Genomic DNA, 20,281 nt, shown 5'->3' with positions numbered 1-20,281 from the left:
ACCATGCTGAAAGAGGTGGATTTTGTTATGAAAGAAGCTCTATATATTCTGGGCAATAAACTTATGGAATTTGATCATTTCCATCTGTATAACCTCCTAAGGGAACAAGTTCAAGAAGAGTTTAGATAAATTACTAAGGGAAACTAATGAAGTTTATCTTGAAACCATTGGAGTTGGGGATGTAGAGAACGCCATCCTTATAGCAGGGTTCTTAATCTGTGTTACATGGCCCCCCCAAGGACTTGGTTTTGTGGATAGATTTCAGGAGAGCTATGAACTTGTACTGGGGGAAAAATTACATCTTTATTTTCACTGACCTCAAACTGAAATTTAGCATTTTCTCCATTTCTAAATGTAGATATGAACTATAAGAATATTAGACTTCACCAGAATGACAGGATTCTGTGACACACACACAAAAGCTTAGAAACCCTGCTTTAGACTAATTTTCCATTAGTTATGAGAGCAAACAATTGGATCCAAAAATCTGACCCTATAATAAAAATGCTGTTCTTTTGTTCTTTGGGGGGGGGGGTGGAGGACTGTAAATCTAGAACAATAGCTCTCCCTTTATAATTCCTTTTTATTTTGCAATTAATGAAGGGTAAAGAGACTGTTTCTGAAATTTTGGCTTGGGTGTCATAATAGAAATTTAGATCACTGTTTGGAAATATAGACTTAATATAATGTTGTCCTGTGGAGTGGTTTTTTTTTTTGTGATATCATCTTATAGGTAAGACTGCCTTTTGAATAACAAATCATTCTTAGAGGCAGTCTTAACTGTTCATTTTTCAGAGCTTCTTGAATTCATTATCAAGCTAAAATGGATAAAGAACTATTATTTTTGGAGAGAGTATATGCTTTATAGTTTAATCTAGGAAAAACCATAATCACTTTATTCAAAGCTTACAGAATGCTTTATACCCTAATTAATTAGTTAATTTCTCTCTAATTATACTTTTCCACTATTTACAAATGCTTTGTTCTCAGAAAAAGTATTTAAAAAGTGGGGTTTTGTCATGATTTCAACTAAATGATTAAGGTGAAGAGGATTCCTTAAAGACAATCTAACTCCTTAAAGACAATCTAAAAAAAGTGATTATAAATTCTTTGGGACATAGCACTTAATTTTTTTCAGCTATTCTTTAAGTCAAGAAAGCAAAAAACCCTGTAAGATGTTGTGCTAAAATTTAAATTTGTGGTGAGTGGAGAAGGAAGTTCATCTGGAAATAGTTTATATAAGCCTGGTTACCAGTGTTTTGGCTGCCATGATGAAGGCTATCTTTGAAGTGAGAAAGACTTGGGTCTACAAAAGACAGAAAATTCCTAAAACCACAACCACCACAACTTTCTCGAATCCATAATGTTCCATTGCTTCAGCACGTAATGTGCACAATAACCTTCCTAAGCTACTTTTGATAGCAATTGTTTTTATATGAATTTATAGCTATATATTCTTGTAATTGTATTAAATAGTGCTTAAAACTTGTTGGGAATGTTGGCAGATGCTGAGAAAGGTACCAGAAAACAAATCTTATATATTGGTCTTGGAAATTTGATAGCCCAAAGTATAATTATTGCAGGCAGCTTTTTATCTAAGGAATGGATTATCTATTTTGTACTCTTCAGTGACACTTAGAACTAAGAATCCCTGAGTTAGAAGGGATCTCAGGAGCCTTCTACCCCAATTCCTTCATGAACAGTAATCTCATGTCCACCATAACTGAAAAAATATCTTTAAGATATATTATTTTTAAGACTTCAAGTAAGAAGGAAGCCCCAACTTTCTTGAGGCAGTTGATTTAACTATTGGATAGTTCTCTAATTTTCTGAATTTCTAAACTAGTTATTTTTTTCTCATTTGCATTGATATATTTATATATCACACCATTGTCTTCTTTGAGAATGAAGGACAGACATCATGATGTTTGTCCTTCATTCTCAAAGAAGACAATGACATCAAGGAGGTGATGCTCTGACAAGCAAGTTGAGTGAGGTGCTGCTGTGCTAAGTCCCCAGTCTCACTTTCTCCTTCAGCATCTGGATCCAGTGGCCAGATATCGATCAGGATGACTGGAGGTGACCTGTGATGGGAGACATTCAGGGTCACAAAATAATGTCAAGTGTTTGAGGGCAAATTTGAACTCAGGTCCTCCTGTCTTTATCCTCTGTACCATCTAGCAGCAAGGAAACACACTAGATAGAGCCCTGGCCCTGGAGTCGGGAGGATCTGAGTTCAGATCTGCTCTCAGACTTGACCCCAACTGCCTCAAAAAAAAAATTAAGACTGCCAGTAAAAGCATTATTCTAAACCCATAATCCTCCATATCTGCAAAGAAGGAGGTGTGATACATTTTCTCAGCTCTTTTCTGAGGCCAAATTGCTCATTATAGTTTTGTGATATTTAGTTTCTCCTGTATTTGTTTTTCTTCCATTTATAATGGTATGAAAATTGTTTTCCTCATTGTGTTTAAGTATCTTGGTAAAAGTCTTCCCATGCTCTGAATTCTTTATACATGTTTCTTATGGCAAAATAATATTCCATTGAATTCATGTGCCACAGTTTATTTATTTCCATGTTAATGGCCATCTACTTTATTTCTAGTTGTTTGGGACCTAAGTATAGCTCTAAATATCTTGGTATTATTGACTTTGACCTCCTTGGATTGACTGACAGTGATCTCTTGAGTCAAAGAGAATGGCATAATTCCAAATTGCTTTCCCAAAATGTTGGATTAATTCATAACTCTAGCAACATTGTATTAATGGCCCTTTGTATTAATACATTAATTGTATTAATGGCTTCACTTTTAACTATTCTCATCTTTTGTCATCTTTAGTTTACTGAATATGAGATAAAATCTAAGAGCAGTTTTGATTTTAGTTCTCTTATTATTAGTAATTTGGAGTAATTCTTCACATGGTTACTAATAATTTGCAGTTCTATTGAGAGGTATTTATTCATATCCTTTAAGAACTTGTCCATTGCAGAATGGTTCTCAGTTTTATATATTTGTGCTCATTATTTATGTATCTTGGATATCAAACTCTTATCCGATATATAATACTGATTTCCCCCCATTGATTTCTCTTTTAATCCCAGTTGCCAGTTGCATTATTTTGTTACTGCAAAAGTTTTTCAATTTTCTATAAGCAATATTGTCTTTTCTATCATGATAATTCTCTCACTTGTATAAGAATTCTTTTCCTTTAACTGTGAACATAAATTTTGTTGTCTTTTGCTTTTTTTAAGTTATAAGACCTTTTATATTTAGGTCATATGTATATTTTTAGTATGAGTAATATTATATGATATTAGTCCAAACCTAATTCCTGCTAAACTGCTTTCCAGTTTCCCTAAATAATTTTTGTCAGCTAATGAGCTCTTTCTAAAATAATTTATGTCGGGGTTAGCATAACTTGGGTCCTTGAATTGAATTGTATCTTATTTTTTACTTATCTAGTCTTCTCTAGTGATACAATTTTCCTATTTTTAAACAAGTTTCAAATGCTTTAATTATTGCTCCTAATCTATAATTTAATTACTGCTTTATAAGCTCTGGAAGCTAGATTGCTGTAATTTTTAGGAAATTTCTTCTTATACCAAGTCTAAATTTGTCTCTTCATAATTTTCATGGATTAGGTTAAGAACTTTCACATAGGAGGAACTAGAGTGGAGTAAGTTGGAAAAAAACCTATGTAGAAATTGGGATTTTAGCTGAGTTGTGGTCAGAAAAGCTAAGAAGCAGTGCTGAAGAGGAAGAGCATTTCTAGACATAGGCAAAGGTACAGAGTGGGGGAAATAGAATATCTTGTGTGGAACAATAAGTAGGCCAGTGTCTTTTGATTGTGGATAGAGGAAAGTAAAGTATAAGATGGGGTCATGTTGGGAAGGGAGATGGTAGAAGGCAGATAGGAAGGCAGGCAGGCAGGCAAGCAGATAAATTGACAGACAGACAGTCAGGCAAGCAGGTACATGGAGAGACAGGCAGGCAGAAAGGAAAGAAGAAAGAAAGAAAAGAAGTTTGTTAAGCACTTCCAAAATGTCAGGTGTGCTAAGTTCTGAGAATACAGTGCCTCTTGTTTGTGTGAGGAGCAAGATAGTCTGTACAGAGAAAAGATTCTAGATTTAGGGCTTGGAGGAACTTCTCAGTTGTGCCCAAGGCACATAGATTCAAATATCCAACAAAGGAAAATGAGGAGTAGATGAACAAGAGGAAAACAAATAGAAGATAGTCATGATGACCCAAAATAGAGATTGTTTATTGACAGTCTAAGTCAGCAGAAAAGGCAAAAGGATGAATACTGGAGAAGATGCCATTCACTAGATCTGACAATTAAGAAGTGCTGATGAGTTTGGAGAGGAAAGTTTGGGTATAATGAGGAAATCCAAAGTCAGATTGCAGCATGAGAAGAGAGGAAGTAAAGATCACCCAAATTGACTGAGGATGCCAGATAACTAGTGGGAGAGATTGAAGAATATATGAACTCTTCAGGGTAGATGGGGAGTTGCCCAGACACACACAGGAAGCATCAGTAGCAGGACTTGAACCCCCAGATCTGCCTTATGCTAATGTTATCCTTCCTCTATACCCTCATCTATACTGTCTTTCTTTATTCCCACATTGTCCTGTTTTATCTTGGGAGATAAATCACGCGTGGGATATCTAGTTTTTTGTGAAACTAATCCATATAGTGTATTGGCAACCATGGAAAGATAATGCACTTTTAACCACCAGTAAACTTTTAAAATGTTAGGTATATAATACCTTTGTTTTGTAATCTTATTCTTGTTCTGGTGACCTTCATATGAGCTATCATGGTGAATTTGTGATAAAGAATTTATCTGCTATAAATCAACTCATTGTGAATTAGTCCAAGAAACTGAACATGTCACTCCACTATGCAGACTCCAAAAAATTTTTAAAAATCATTTTTCTTTCCAAAGAATCTAACTTGTCTATAATTTAACTAACAAGCATGACTTTTTGAGGTGATTACTGTCATTATGTAAAAGACATTTCCCCTATTCTTTTAAAGTTGAGATGGATGTGCCTTTTGTATCATAGCTTTTTAGAATAATGTTTTTAAATGCACAAAATAAGAGACTTAAGATTACAAAGGAAACTCATTATAGTAATAGTTATTGAATTTAAAACAAAAAAACAAGTTTACAGTCCCCAGGATAAGAATCAAACTTTTGAAGTTAAAGTCCTTAAAGATTGCTTTCCTGCAAGACAAGCACATTCTGTTTTCTTTTGGTTTGATCTAGAACATTGATTGTCCTTAAACTTATTCTCATTATACAATTGGAAGGTGATATGAGTTTGGCCGTTATTGTCTTCTAACTAGATATTCTACTTTTATTGATCTACTTTAAATACAGTTAGGGGAAGTCCATCTTTAATCTTTTTCCTTCACTGTCTTGAGTGTGTTAGCTTAAACCAAAACACTCATGATTATTTAATACAAAGAAATGGAGATTAAAAGCTTAAGTATGCAGATCAAAAACTTCTTTTGACTGCTTTCTTTCAAGGCAGTTAGTTAGTTAGTTACCTTGCTCAGTGGATAGTACTTGGGACTTGAAGTCAGGAAGATCAGATTCAAATCCTGCCTTAGACATTAATTACATAACCCTGAACAAGTCACCGTTTGTTTCACTTGCTCAGCTGTAAAATGAGAATGGTTATAATATTAACTACTTCATGGGATTGTTATAAAGAGCAAATGAATTTATATAAAATAAAGTACTTTGAAACTCAAAGTGCTATGTAAGTGCTAATTATTATCTTTATCAGGGCAGCCAGGTGGTACAGTGGTTAGAGTGCTGGGCATGCAGTCAAGAAAGACATGAATTTGCAACTGGTCCAGACACTTGATGATGATTGTTGGTGTTTGTCCTTCTTTTAAAGAAGACCATGACAACAGAGGTGAGGCCCTGGATTTGAGTGAGAGGAGTGCTAAATCACCAGTCTCACGATTTCTTCCAGAGCCATCTAGATCCATTGGCCAGATATGAATCAGCATGACTGGATGTGAGGCAATCAGGGTTAAGTGACTTGCCCAAGGTCACACAGTGTCTGAAGCTGGTCAGGTCTTCCTGACTCCAGGGCAGATATTCTAACCACTCTATTCCTAACTGTCCTCAGACACTTAATAGCTAGGAAAGTCACTTCACCCTGTTTACCCCAGTTTCCTCATCTGTAAAATGAGCTGAAAAAGGAAATGACACTCTAGTATCTTTGTCAAAAAATCCCAAATGGGGTCACGAAGAGTCAGATGTAACTGATAAATGACTGAACAACAAAATGTCTTTATCATTGTTATTTACCCTTTGCTGTGAGAAGACTATAACTTCAAGTGGTTTTCTCCATGACAATGGGCAATTCAGCTATTGACTGAGATATATAAAGAAAATCTTTTTTTTAAATGTATTTTGATTCTTTAAAATATCAACTTCAAATTTAGAGTATATTTCTGGCACTTGTTACCTAACTGATTCAATTAATGAACCTTTTAAATATAAAATGCTTCTTCTAAGACTTTCAAATTGCTTAGTCACAATAGTCTTTTCCTTTTATAAATTTGATGCAAATGTTGTCCACTATGTTAGGAAAAAAACTGAGAAACATGATTGTGAAGCCTAAGAATGAAGTCTGGGGTAGAGAGAAAGAGGAAATACACCTTTAGAGACATAATTACTGGGCTAATGTTGCATTCCTTTCCTTTGAAGTAAAAGTAAGGCAAAACTGAATGCTATGCTTTTGAGGATATTTATGATAGACCATAGAAATTCATGCTACAAAATTATAATTCCTATGATCCTACATTTCTTTTCTTTGATGCTTCAATTATAGTGATTCTCAGACTTTTTCCTTGTAAAATACTTTTGTTGAAGAAAAAAAGATAATGTGTACTAGTAATTTTACCTTATTTCTGTTGCCACTACTACCATCATCTCCCTACCAAAAGGAGGGAGTAAAAAAAAACCATGAATAGTTCTTTACCAAACATTTCTCTGGATATTTTCTCTTGATATGAGATATTCATTAGATAACAAAGAGGATGGAGACCAAAATGTGAGACTAATTCTTGTTAGCACTTCTTCCCTTCTTTAATTCCTTTCTCTGTGCCTGTAGGTGGTCTTCACATCAGTGATTGGAGGATGAATCTAGCCCTGTCATCTCTTAAATTAAGATTGCCTCAGCAACTCAGCTTAATACTTTCAAGCTGTATGTAGTTGGTGAACTTCCCACAGTAAAGTCACTTAGAGTAAACATCCCTTTCATTCTCTGTAAGTTAGCTAGGAACCTTGCACTTCCTGCCCTTTGAGGCCAACTCTTGTGATATTTGATTGTATACTCTGAGAACACTGCTAGACACAGGGCCAAATAAAAAATGTTTTTGAAGATATGGTAATTCCTGTCCAAGAGGTATTTACATTAACAAGTCTCTACGAAAAGAGAGAGTGTTTTCTGGATTTTGAAGCATAAATTTAGAGTTGGAAAGGAACTTGGAAGCCACTTATCCAGCCCCTTTAAAAGATATGGAAACTGAGACCTAGGAGAAAAGGAAACATGGGGAAGGGAATAAGCATTTATGAAGCCCCTACTATGTTTTAGACACTGTGTGAACTATTTTTTTTTATTAACCTGGGGAGATTTAACGACTTTCAAAGTTACAGAGGTGGGTAAGCATCAAAGGCAGAATTTGCACCCAGGTCTACTGACTGCAGAGCCAGGACTACTTCTATTATGACATCTTGCTACCTCATCATCTTCTCTTTTATTATATGTCTTCTCAGTGACATCCTTTTTCCTGGGCTTCAGAATCTTGTTTCATATATGTGTGTGGATATTAAGTATATAGGTGAATCAGCATTGGCTCAGGAATCAGAGGATCTAGGCAGGTCCCAGCTTTGAGCAAATCACTTAGTTTTCCTGGGCTTTAGTTTACTTTTCTTTCAAAAGAAGGGGTTTAGGGGTTTAGACAAGATGACCTTTGATGTCATTTTTAGCCCTGGATGTGAGAATCTTTCAATAGTTTTGGCTATATTTAATTCCCTAAACCCAAGCTGTCCAACCTTACTTTTAAAAGTTTTTATTGGAAAAAAATAGACTACATATTTTGATTTGCCATTTTGGAGAGAGTTCTGGTAGCTCTGCTTCATTTACTAAAGCATTTAGTAAACCCACAGGTAGCACAAATAGTACAATTTGGACAGCCCTGCCCTAAACCAACCATTTTGTTCTTCCATTATATTTTTGATACATAGTGGTTTACCTCATTAGTAAAATCATTTTAACTCATTATATGACAGAAGTCATGTAAACTTAAGAGTTACCCAGAAATGCCTTCCTTCCTTGAGTATTGATATGGTATCTTGTTCCATATCTATGTTGACAGCATAGAAGACTGATTTTTAAAAATTTGAGTCTAAACTATTGTTATTTTCCTTTTTTTATTCCTCAAGTCCTAGTACAATCCCTCTCAACTAGCATCCTATAAAACAGGAAAAAAAATCCAGAACTTTTTGCTCATTGTAAAATAACATTCTTCAGGTATTATTTTGATATTTCACACTATTTTGCTTCATAGAGACCTACTGTGACTCTTTATATTGCTTTGTATATCAAATTAAAATTGCTAAGCAGTGAATTTAAGGAGCTACCACAGTAGGCACACCATTAACTAAAAATTTTTATCTTCAGTTTAACCATTATTGATTTCCATTCCAAAATGTTTCCTACCTGTTCTATAACTTGCCTATTTTGCTTCCAAACCATTTTAAAGGTCATTCTCAAGAGAATTCCCCACTGAATTGCCCTTTCCTTCCTTTCAATCAAACAAGGTCCATACTAAAAAATTCTATATAAAATGTACCTTTACACTGAGACCTTTTCAGACTAACTGTTCTAGCTCCCATAATACTTGGAAGTAGATTCATTAACAACTGCATTATTTTTAGCGGATGTCTTATTTGCAGATGAGCAGATTCCTAAATGATGATCAGATAACACTTGTCAAAATTCAGGGGAAAGTTTGACTACTGTCTTAAGAAGTATTAATAAACACATATTGAGTTCAGAGGTTTGATGTTTGAGAAGTTTTCAACTTTTTTTCTTTTCTGTACAGAATGAATAATATTGGGACAGCTAGGTGGCACAGAAGATAGAGTACTGACTGGCTTAGGAGTCAGGAGGACCTGAGTTCAAACCCATCCTTAGACACTTAATAATGCTTTAGCTGTGTGACCTTGGGCAAGTCACTTAACTCCATTGTCTTGCAAAAAAAAAAAAGCAAAATGAGTAATATTCAGCCTTGAAATCTTCCCTCCTCATTATCTCATTTTGCTTCTTTATCTGCTAGTGAGGATCTATCATTTCAAAGCAACCTTTTATACCAGGTCTTCTCCCTCATGCAAAAGACACAATCTTTATTCTCCATGTGTTGGGAGTTGTGCGTGTTTGTGTGTGTGTGTGTGTGTGTGTGTGTGTGTGTGTGTGTGTGAGAGAGAGAGAGAGAGAGAGAGAGAGAGAGAGAGAGAGAGAGAATTATTTATTTCAGTAGATAAAATTGGATTTTTGGTTTCTCTGTGGCTTGAAGTTAAGCTCTCTATTCCTGCTGAGATGAAGCTCTGCTATAGACACACTGGCTCTGTAGCAAACCTTTTATCTTTTAGAACTCTACAACATTTCAAGACTATAACTTGCCAAAAAGTTGCTAATATACATTGCATAGGAATTTTCTCAATGAGAATTCCTGACAGCAATGAAGTCACCAGTGTGTTAAAAATAAAATTCCTGTCTTTAGTTCCTCTGGATAATTCCATTTTGGCTACATTCTGATGAATGTATAGTTACAACTAAAACTCAAAAGAAGTATTGCCTTTCTCTTAGAGGTGTGATTGAAGAGTCTAACCTATTATATTTCTTGAAGGAGGAACTTAGTCGTTTAAAATGTTTATAGCTTTTAGTATACTTGAGATTTTAAAGTGCTCAATGACTATACTAGACCAATGAAGCAGGATGGATTTTTTTTAACATAGGCAAAGGTGTTTTTTTTCTAAGCAAAAAATAAAATTTTACTTGTACCTTTTGTTTTTATAGAACTTATTTACCATTATAACTTTACTTTCTTCCTATGTCAGTGAGCTATTTATTATTATAAGAATAAAAATGGGAGGAAAGTTCAGCAAAACTACCTAGTATTGATAATGGCTGACATTATATTCTGTTTCATTCCTGTAATACCTATCTTTTGCAAAGAGAAGGTGTAGGGAAAGTCTTTTTCCCATATTCCATTATTGAGGTCAAGCAACATAATTTGCAGTGTTCTGTTTGATTACTTAGTTCTTGTTCTTTCCATTTATATTGTGATCATTGTGAATATTATTTTTATTGTTCTACTTTGCTTCAAATAAAATTTCCTAAGTTTTTCTCATTCATTATTTCTCACAACACACTAAAATTACATTCATTCACCACAATTTATGTGGGTATTTCCTAGTTGATGATCATCTAATTTATTTCCAGTTCTTTGGTATGACTAAAATATACTACTATAATTAGTTTGCTATATATTACACCTTTATTTTTTCATTGACTTCCTTGGCAAAATGGGTTTAAGTTACCTTTTTTTTTAAATCATAGTAACAAATAGCTTTCCAGAAGCATTGGACCCTCTTAAGTATAGATATCCCCTGTTCTGGAACCCTCTTCTTTTCTCTCTTTATACTACTTTACTTGGTGATTTCAATTCTCATGAATTGTTGATGATTTTCAAATCTACTGTATTTCCCCATGTATAAGATACATTCTTTTCCCCAAAAGTTTGGGGTCTAAAAAACTGGGAGTGTCTTATACAGTGGTTGTAGATTTTTTTTACTTGCATTTCCCACTTTTTATGCTTGTTGTCTTTGCTCTCACTGTTTCGAATTTGTTACTGGAATCGTAGGTGACATTTTGCCATGTCATGCCCAGAAATGACTCAGAAAAGATTTTCATACAGTGCTGAATTCAAGTTCAAATTGATCCAGTTTGCAAAAGTGAATGGAAATCATGTTGCTGAACATCAGTTTGGTCCTCCTCCAACTGAGAAAAAAACAATCTGGAGACTGACTACGGGAAGAAGAAACCCTACTGAAAACCTCAGGGCAGAAGAAGGACATGAGAGAGGCAAGTCAGCCAAATGGTCTGAGTTAGAGAGGGAATTGAAGAGATGGATTGAAGAGCAAAGGGTGATTCCTGTCTGCAAAGATGATTCAGCAGCAGGCCGGAATTGCTGATGAAAAAAAAAGGGACTGATTTCCAAGGAGGGCACAATTGATGGTTCAGGTTCATGAAATGGAAAGAACTAAGCATGTGTCCATGCACCAGACTTGCCCAGGGAGTGCTTGTGATCAACCACAGACCAGAGCACAGGCAGGAGAGCAGCCAGAGCCTCTTCTAAGACAGTGATTCATCATCAAACACAGATGAGGACGAGCTCATGAATGGGAGTTTTGACAGTGGTGAGGAGTTGTATGAATTTTATGATGAATAAAACTTGATTCAATAACTTTATGCAATACCTTATTTTTCAAATTTTGGTCCCCCAAATTAAGGTGCATCTTATCCATGGGGAAATACAGTACTTATCCTGTCTCAAACTCCCAGTTTGACTGACTCCAGTCTTTCCTGCCTTTCAGATGTCTCAAACTCAGTATGCCCCAAATAGAGCTCATTATAAATCCTCTCCCTTTCTAACTTTCTGTTAATGGAAAGGGCAATACTTTGAAATCTCCCAATTTAACAATCTAGTATTCCTTAGTCTCACCTTCCATATCCAATCTGTTGAAAAGATGTGTTGATTTCTCCTTTGCAACATTTCTCTCATATGCCTTCTCTCCTCTGACACTGTTGATATTCTGATGCAGGACCTCATCACCTCAAACCTGGATTATTTCTGTAGTCTGCCTCAGGTCATTACTCACTCCAATCCATCTTCCATTCAGCTGCTAAAGTGCTTTTCCAAAAATTCAGGTTCAATCACATCATCCCATTACTCAGTCAACTTCAGTGTTTCCCTATTACATACAGGAACAATGTATTCAAAGCCCTTTATAACCTAGCCTCTTCCTATCTTCCACTCTTCTTATACTTATACTGTCTGATTCAGTGATATGATCTCCTGACAATTCTATGAACAAAACACTCTCTCTCTGTCAACTCTGGGTTCTTTCTCTGCCTGTCTCTCATGCCTGGAATGCTCTTCTTCCTTCACTCCAGTTACTGATCTCTTTGACTTCTTTAAGTTCAGCTAAAATTCTACCTTCTACAGGAAACCATTCCCCCCAACTCCTCTTAATTCTAGTGCCTTCTCTCTGTTTATAATTTCTATTTATCATATATATATATATGTATATATATATATATATATATATATAAAATATGTTTGCATGTTGTCCCCCTATTAGACTGTAAGCTTCTTGAGGGCAGGGATTGTCTTGTGCTTCTTTTTCTATCCCCAGTACTTAGCATAGTTTCTGTTGCTTAATAAATATTTCTTGATTTATTCTTCAGAGGTAGTCATGTTCTGCATCTCATTGTTATATAATGAAATGTTAATTTTGAAAAGATAGACCTTTGCTTTCATGGAAAACTTGAGCCTCTGTCTCAGTTAACTTATCTGTACAATGGGGAATCACACTTGGTTCAATCTAGTTGTTTTTCTCATCTTTTTAAGGACTAAGTGCTTTAAAATGTTCTATATTTCCTTGATGGAGAAAACACATTAGTATAATGGTTTTGCATATCTTTTTTTGTTGTTGTTTTGATTTTTGTTTTTGCAAGGCAGGGGAGTTAAGGGATTTGCCCAGGGTCACACACCTAGGTAATTATTAAGTGTCTGAGGCTGAATTTGAACTCTGGGGCCAGGACATTATCCATGGTTTTTGTTTATCATTTAAAAATTTTCCTTTTGTTTATATTCCTCCTTTTGTTTTCAAACTTGAATGTCTTTGGGATGACTTTGAATAAAACTTGGCAAGATATTCAATTAAGAAAACTGATTTGAAAAAAAGGAAAACTGATTTGATCTTCTACTTCTCTCTGCTTTATGGGACAAAAATACTTGTAATTGTTTATTCTCTTTTTTTGTAAGTTTTTTTTTTTGTTGCTTAATGGTTCATCAGTTGTTTCCTATTCATTGTAACCCTATTTGGAGTTCTTGGGTAGTTGATTCTTGCTTATAATCCAAGCTCTTTTGCCATCCAGAATATCATGCTTCAAGCCCTGTGATCTCTTAATGTAGAGACTGCTAAATCTTGTGTTATCCTGACTGTGACTCCATGATACTTGAATTCTTTCTTTCTTGTTGCTTGCAACATTTTTCCTTGATCTGAATTTGGCTATAATTTTCCTGGAAGTTTTCATTTTGGGAACTTTTTCAAGAGGTGAATTGGTAGATTCTTTCAACTTCTATTTTACCCTCTGCTATCTGGAATATCTGCTTCTAGAATATCCTTGATAATTTCTTTTAAAATGATGTTTGGTTTTTTTGACCCTTTTTTTGGGTCAGAGCTTTCAAAAAGTTGAATAATTTTTTAAATTAGCTCTCTTGGCTCTACTTTCTGGGTCACTTGTTTTTTCCACTGAGATAGTTAATATTTTCTTCTAGTTTCTCATTCTTTTGGTTTTATTGTATTGTTTCTTGATTTCTCATAAAGTCATCAGCTTCCCTTTGTTCAATTCTATATTTTAAGGAATTATTTTCTTCAGTGAGATTTTTTAAATCTCCTTTTCCATTTGGTCAATTCTGGTTTTTAAAGTTCTCTTCTCCTCGTTGGCTTTTTGAACCTCTTTTTCCATTTGACCCAGTCTGGTTTTTGAATGTTATTTTCTTCAGTATTTTTTTGTGTCTTCTTTACTAAGCTGCTGACTTGGTTTTCGTGATTTTTCTTTATCACTCTCATTTCTCTTCCCAATTTTTCCTCTCCCTCCCTTACTTGATTTTTAAAATCCTTTTTGAGCTCTTCTGTGCTCTGAGACCAATTCATATTTTTCTTGGAGGCTTTGGATTAGAAACTTTGACTTTGTTTTCTTCTTCTGAGTGTGTATTTTTGATCTTCCTGATGACCATAGTAAATGTCTATAGTCAGTTTTTTTCTCTCTATTGTTTGCTTTTCCCCCCAGCCTTTAACTTGATTTTTAATGCTTTCTTAAGGGTTCTGCTTCCAGGATGGAGGGTACACTATCCTAAGCTTTTAAGATTTTTTGTAGCTGTTTCAGAGATACTTCTAGGGATCTTCAAGTTTTCTATTCTTCCAAGGTCTTATGACCTAAGAAGTTTGTACCACTCTCCTGACCTGTACTATGGTCAGTTACTACAAGCATTCCTTCCTCCTTGGAATTGTGAGAAGGCTTCCTGCTCTGCTGGGGCAGTAAGCTCTGTTGGGCTTCTGCTCCTCTTCCCTGGGACTGGGACTGGGACTGGGACTGGGACTGGGACTGGGACTGGGACCCCAGACTGAGTATGGGCAAAGCAACAGAGTCCTGCCTCAGTGATAGCAAGGTGCCTCTTTACCATCTGTGCACTGAGAGCTTTGGAGCAGCTGCCTCTGTGGGTTCAATGGTTTCTGAGGCCTGCTCCAGGGTCACTGGGCTGGGTCTGCACTGCTGAGGCCTGTGCTGCCGTGCTTCTATCTCATCGTAATTCAGCAGAGTCTCAAGGCTGAGAGGTCTGGAAATTGCCACTGACCCAATGGCCCTGCTGTCTCTTCCTGAATTTTTGGCTCCATTCAACCCACAGTCTGTGCTCCTTTCAACCCACACTCTGTGCTCCTCTCTCACCCCAGGGCAGTAGATCCTTCCTGCTGCTCTTCCAAATTTTCTTAGACTAGAAAATGTTTCACTCAGTCTTTTTTTGGGTTGTGCCACTCTAGAATTTGTTAGTCATTATTTAAAGATATTTGGAGTGGTCTGAGAGAGAACTCAGTTGAGTCCCTGAGTTGAGTCCCTGCCTTCACTCTTCCATCTTGGTTTTGCCTCCCTCATCCATTCTTTCTAATCAAATTTTGTTGAGCTGTTTCATCGGATTGTACATCCACAAAAATAACCATGATATCAATAGAAAATAGTTTCTTTTCTGTATCATCTTTTGTTAAGATTGAGATAAAATAATGTTTCAGTCTTTAAAATTGTGTTAAAGTATGGGAAATTTTCAGATTTAATTTATATTTAATTTTGTCCTTCACATGTCAATGGTTTTATGCCTTCAACTATAAGAGTACTGTATCATCAGTGCACATAACAGTCTTTATAAATTCTGTGATCCTATGTAATTCTTGATTATGTTTTTGTATATCCTCCTTAGGAGAACCATCCAATGTATTTAAAGTCTTTGTGATTCTTATGTAATGATTTATCCTTTTTTTCCCCACCATCACTTAACTTCCTCTCTGTTCATGTTCAGTATTTTATATCTCTGAAATATTTCTTCTTATTCAATCTGGTCCTAAGTCTCTTTGTTGCAGATCATTGAATTCATGTTTAATGCTTCATGCCATTATTTAACTTATATTATGCAATATCATTGAACTTTTTCATACCTAGCTCTTTTGAGTTATCCGTGATTCTTTAAAAACCACAATTCTGTGATTTATAGCACCATAGCATATCCAGAAGAATTTTGGTATCAAAAAATGGACTTCGTATGTATAAAAATATATATAGTTGAATTCTTATGTGCTTAGATTGATTTTTAATGGACTTTTAAAAACATATCTGGGTTTCCTATATATTTTATTCTTCATAAAGTTCTCAAGGACACTTTTTTACTCATTGCTAGAAGATCCCTAATTGTATTTCCTGTTTAAATCATTTATACAAGATGCTATAGGTTCTTGGAGTGCCATTCACTCACTTTTCCAAAGACTTTTTGTTGGTTTTTGTCAGTTTTAAAATATTAACCTTTAAAATTCTTGTGGTTCCAGCTTTATCTAAGATATTATCTACAATTTTTCTGAAGTGTGATTGATGTGATTGATAAGTAAATCTTTGCTTGTTCATATTCATTTTAAAACACTTTTTCAGCTTATCTTTTATTTGTTGTTCCCTTTGCACACTTTAGTTTTTTAATTTTTAACTTTTTTAAATTTTGAGTTCCAGATTCTTTGCCTTCTTCCTTTCCTTTCTACCCCCCCCCCCACTGAAAAGGTAAACATGATACCATTTATACAGGTGAATTACAAACTATTTCCATATTAGTCATATTGACAAAAAAAAGCAAGTAATCTTGCTTCAGTTTGTACTTAGAGTTTATCAGTTCTCATCATGTTTTCATCAGTTTCATCATGAGTCCTTTGGAATTGTCTTGTATCACTCACTATATATTGATCAGAGTAGCCAAGACTTTCATAATTGATCATCATTACAACATTGTTGTTACTGTGCACAATGATCTCCCGGTTCTTTTCACATCATTGTGCATCAGTTTCTATAGTTTTGCCTTGTTTTTTTCTAAAACCACCCCTCTTTCATTTAGTACTGCATTATAGTTGTATACCCCAATTTCAGCCATTCCCAATTGATGAGTATTCCTTCAACTTCCAATTCTTTGCCACCACAAAAAAGAGATGCTGTAAATATTTTTGTACAAATACCTCCTTCTTTTCTTTTTTCTTTCATGTCTTTGGGATATAGATCTAGTAGTAGTATTGCTGGGTATGCAAGGGAGGGTATTGACTGTTTTATATTCCTCTGGGCAGCGTTCCAGATTGTTCTTCAGAATGGTTGCACTGATTCATTACTCTACCAATAGTTCTTCTTCTTCTTCTTTTTTTTTTTTTTTGCAAAACATCACATTTCCTGCTCTTTTCTTGAAGCTTTTGGTTCCTTCCAAGAAGAATGACCATCACCAGGAAGATGTTGATGAACACCAGGGATAGGCTCATTCACAGCAAAGATTTCAACATCATGATCCAGGAGGATTCTTCCCAAAGGAGGGGCTCCGAGATGTTGGGTTACAAGACAATAGAGCCTTCCTCTGAGTCAGGGATCGACTTTTCCTCATCTCATTTAGTATTTCTCTTTTGTGATAGTGGTAAGGTAGTACCTCAGGGTTCTTTTAATTTTCCTTTCTCTGTTCAGTAGTGATTTAGAGATTTTTTCATGACAATAACTAGTTTTTATTTCTTCTGGAAAGTTACTATCCTTTTAAGATATTAAGGTACACTTATTTGTTCTTTCCCATAGGCATATTATTATAACATCATCATACGGCTCCTTTTAAATTTCTTTAATACATATACCTTTCTTGGTTTCTCTGGACTTTTGTGTTTGTATTTCAAAGTTTCTATTGATCTGTGGACTTTACATCAGAAAGTCCTATATTTCATTAAAGATCCATTTTTCTCCCTGTGGCATTGTACCTAACTGTTGCTCCTGGTTGTTAGATTACACTATAACAATGCATCCCTGCCAGTCAGTACCAGAGAGTTGCCAGAGGAACAAAGAAGTTAGCCAGTATATCTTGTCACTGAGTATCAAATACCTTTTATTGCTTAGGATATTCTAATCCAAGATCTTCTCTCATTTATGGGAAAAGCTGCCAGGTCATGTGTCTTGACTGTAGTTCCTTGACTGTAGATGAACTGCTTTTTTTATGGGTGCTAACAGATTTTTTTCCCTTTCTTAGAAGGAAGCATTTTGGTTGACAATCTTTAGATTTTCCTCTTGAGGTTTCTTTCAGGAAGTGATCAGTAGATTCCAGGATTTTGTTTTTTTAATTATGATTTTTTAGAGAACTTAATTTAAGATTCTTAAATTAGCACACCTTGATTTTTTCAAATTTATTTAGGTTTAGATATCTTATATTTTCTATCTATTGTCTTTTGATTTCATTCTAATTTTTTTTGCTCTCTCATTGACTAATATTTGATAGTTTTCAAGGAATTTATTTTTCTTGCAGAAGGAATTCCACTCTCTCTTCTAAGCTTATTCTCTTTCCAATTATTTCCTCAAGAGATTTAATTTCATTTGCTCTTTCTTACTTAATTTCATGTAGGAATTCATGTGGTTCTTGTGGGAAAGGCATTTTTTTCTTATGATCTCTGCTTACAGTTGTCATGAAGTTTAGATTTGTAATAACTTTTGGTACTAAATGGTTTTCTTTGACTAACTTAGTACTGTTCTCTTTTGTTCCAGGGAGAGGTTTCTCTTCCTGTTAGAACTTTTGTGTGTACCTCTGCTTCCTAGAGTTAAGTACTCTTGGGTCTTTGAGGTTCAGGATAATGGACATCCCCCTCAGGACCCTTTCTGGTTTCCCAGGACAGAGTGATAGGAACCTACAAACCCTTGAATCTGAGCTATTATGTTACTAGCAGTGCTCCAGTGTTGTTCTGACCAGTATCAAATTAATCCTTTTTCCTACCATTCTCTAGAGTTTCTAAGATCCCATCCTAAAGCATTCTGATTTCCTGTTCTTACTGATTCTAGATTCAAAGATAGAACTTGGTAAACAATTGAATAAAAGAGATGAAATAAGAGGGGAGATGATGTCCACGGTCACAAATATAGTTGGAAAGATTATGACACTTTCCATAGAAATAAGAAAATTTCCATGAAGGGTGGATTTGGGAGAAAGATGATAAATTCCATCTTGGATATGTTGTCTTTGAGAAGTCACAGCATCCAGATAGATGTGACCAGTAGGGAGATGGCAATGGAGGGTTCAAAACCCAGCTGTACCACTTAATCTCTCTTTTCTTTTAAATGAGGGTACTAGAATAGATGATTTCTAAAGTCAACTGCAAATCTAAATCTATGATCCTATGAAGTTTAGGGTATTAGGAAATCATACAGAAATTTGAATGTTATCTCTGAAGAAGTGACTAAATTTATGAGGGCTATGATATTATCTCATGAACATATTGAGAGAAGAGAACCCAATCAGAGTGTTATAATGGTTCCTACAAAATATTAAAAGAATCCGAGTAAAGAGTCACATGTGTTAGGGCAAGTTCTTCTTCTTGGGAAGATTTATGAAGACACAGATAAGAGTCTCATAGAAGGCACAGGGATGCATGAGCTTATACAGAGGAAGTACCAACACCAATGAAATCAACAAGTTCATTATCTCAGGAAGTCAGTGAAATGGATAATCCAAAATAATTTTTTTAATCTTATATATTGTCTTGGTTATAAAGTATATATTCTAAGCCCTCTGTTTCTTTAATGTGAAAAAGTCTTGTGTGATCCTCACTATGACTCTTTTACCTTTGTATTGTTTCTTTTTGGCTGCTTAAAGTATTTTATTCTCTTCAGTCTGTTAGATCTGGAATTTGGTTATAATTTTCCTAAGAATTTCCAATTGGTATCGCTTTTGAGAGATAATCAGTAGGGCAGCTAGGTGGCACAGTGGATAGAGCACCGGCCCTGGAGTCAGGACCAGAGTTCAAATCCAGTCTCAGACACTTAATAATTACCTAGCTGTGTGGCCTTGGGCAAGTCACTTAATCCCATTGCCTAGCAAAAAAAAAACAACCCCCCCCAAAAAAAAACAACCAAGAGATGATCAGTAGATTCTCATTTCTATTTTACCATCAAGATTTAAGATATTGGGTCTGTTTTCCTTGATAATTTCTTGACCTGTGATGTCTGAGTTCTTCTGATTGTGGTTTTTAGGTAGTTCAGTAATTCTTAAATTCTGTCTCCTTGTTCACTTTTTCCAGATCAATTATTTTCTGATAAGATTTCACATTTTTTAAAATTTTTCTTTGTTTTGATTCAACCCTGGGTGAATGCCTCTGGGCTGAAAGCTCCTGAAGCTGTTGCAACAACAGCTACTGTTTCTACCTCCATGTGCACTCAGGTATCAAAGTCCTAAGTTTTCTTATGCTGGAAAAAAGGTTCCTAACCTTTTGTTGGCTCTGCCGCTCCAAAATTTTAAATTGAAGTGTTTTTTTAAAGTTATTTGGAGGAAAATGTTGAGAGTTCAGCTGAACTCCCTGTTGCCTCTAATCTGCCATCTTCAGCTCTAATAATATATCAAGAGCCATTCCAATAATTCATTGTAGTAAGAAGAAATGCAAGTTATTAGCCAAGTGAAATCAATTCTTAAATCACCTATAACAAAGGAAATACATTAAAACAAAATTGAGTGAGTTATTTTTTTATACTGTGTGTCTTTTATTAACCAATCAAAAAGCATTTCTTAAACAATTGTAATATACCAGGTATTTTGGGAATAGATACAAAAAAAATTTTTTTTAAATAAAGGAGGCTTTATTTTCCAGCTCACA

At 35.1% G+C, this 20,281-nt stretch overlaps 1 protein-coding gene across 1 annotated transcript in view; it reads left to right on the top strand.

The window, feature by feature from the left end:
- Positions 1-20,281, top strand: part of SESN3 (sestrin 3) — a 76,113-nt gene that overhangs the window by 16,763 nt on the left and 39,069 nt on the right. The gene's annotated exons all lie outside the window — the stretch shown is intronic.

Source organism: Macrotis lagotis, chromosome 1, assembly GCF_037893015.1.
Source record: "Macrotis lagotis isolate mMagLag1 chromosome 1, bilby.v1.9.chrom.fasta, whole genome shotgun sequence".
NCBI lineage: Eukaryota > Metazoa > Chordata > Mammalia > Peramelemorphia > Peramelidae > Macrotis > Macrotis lagotis.
This window is presented reverse-complemented; position numbering and strand designations above follow the sequence as displayed.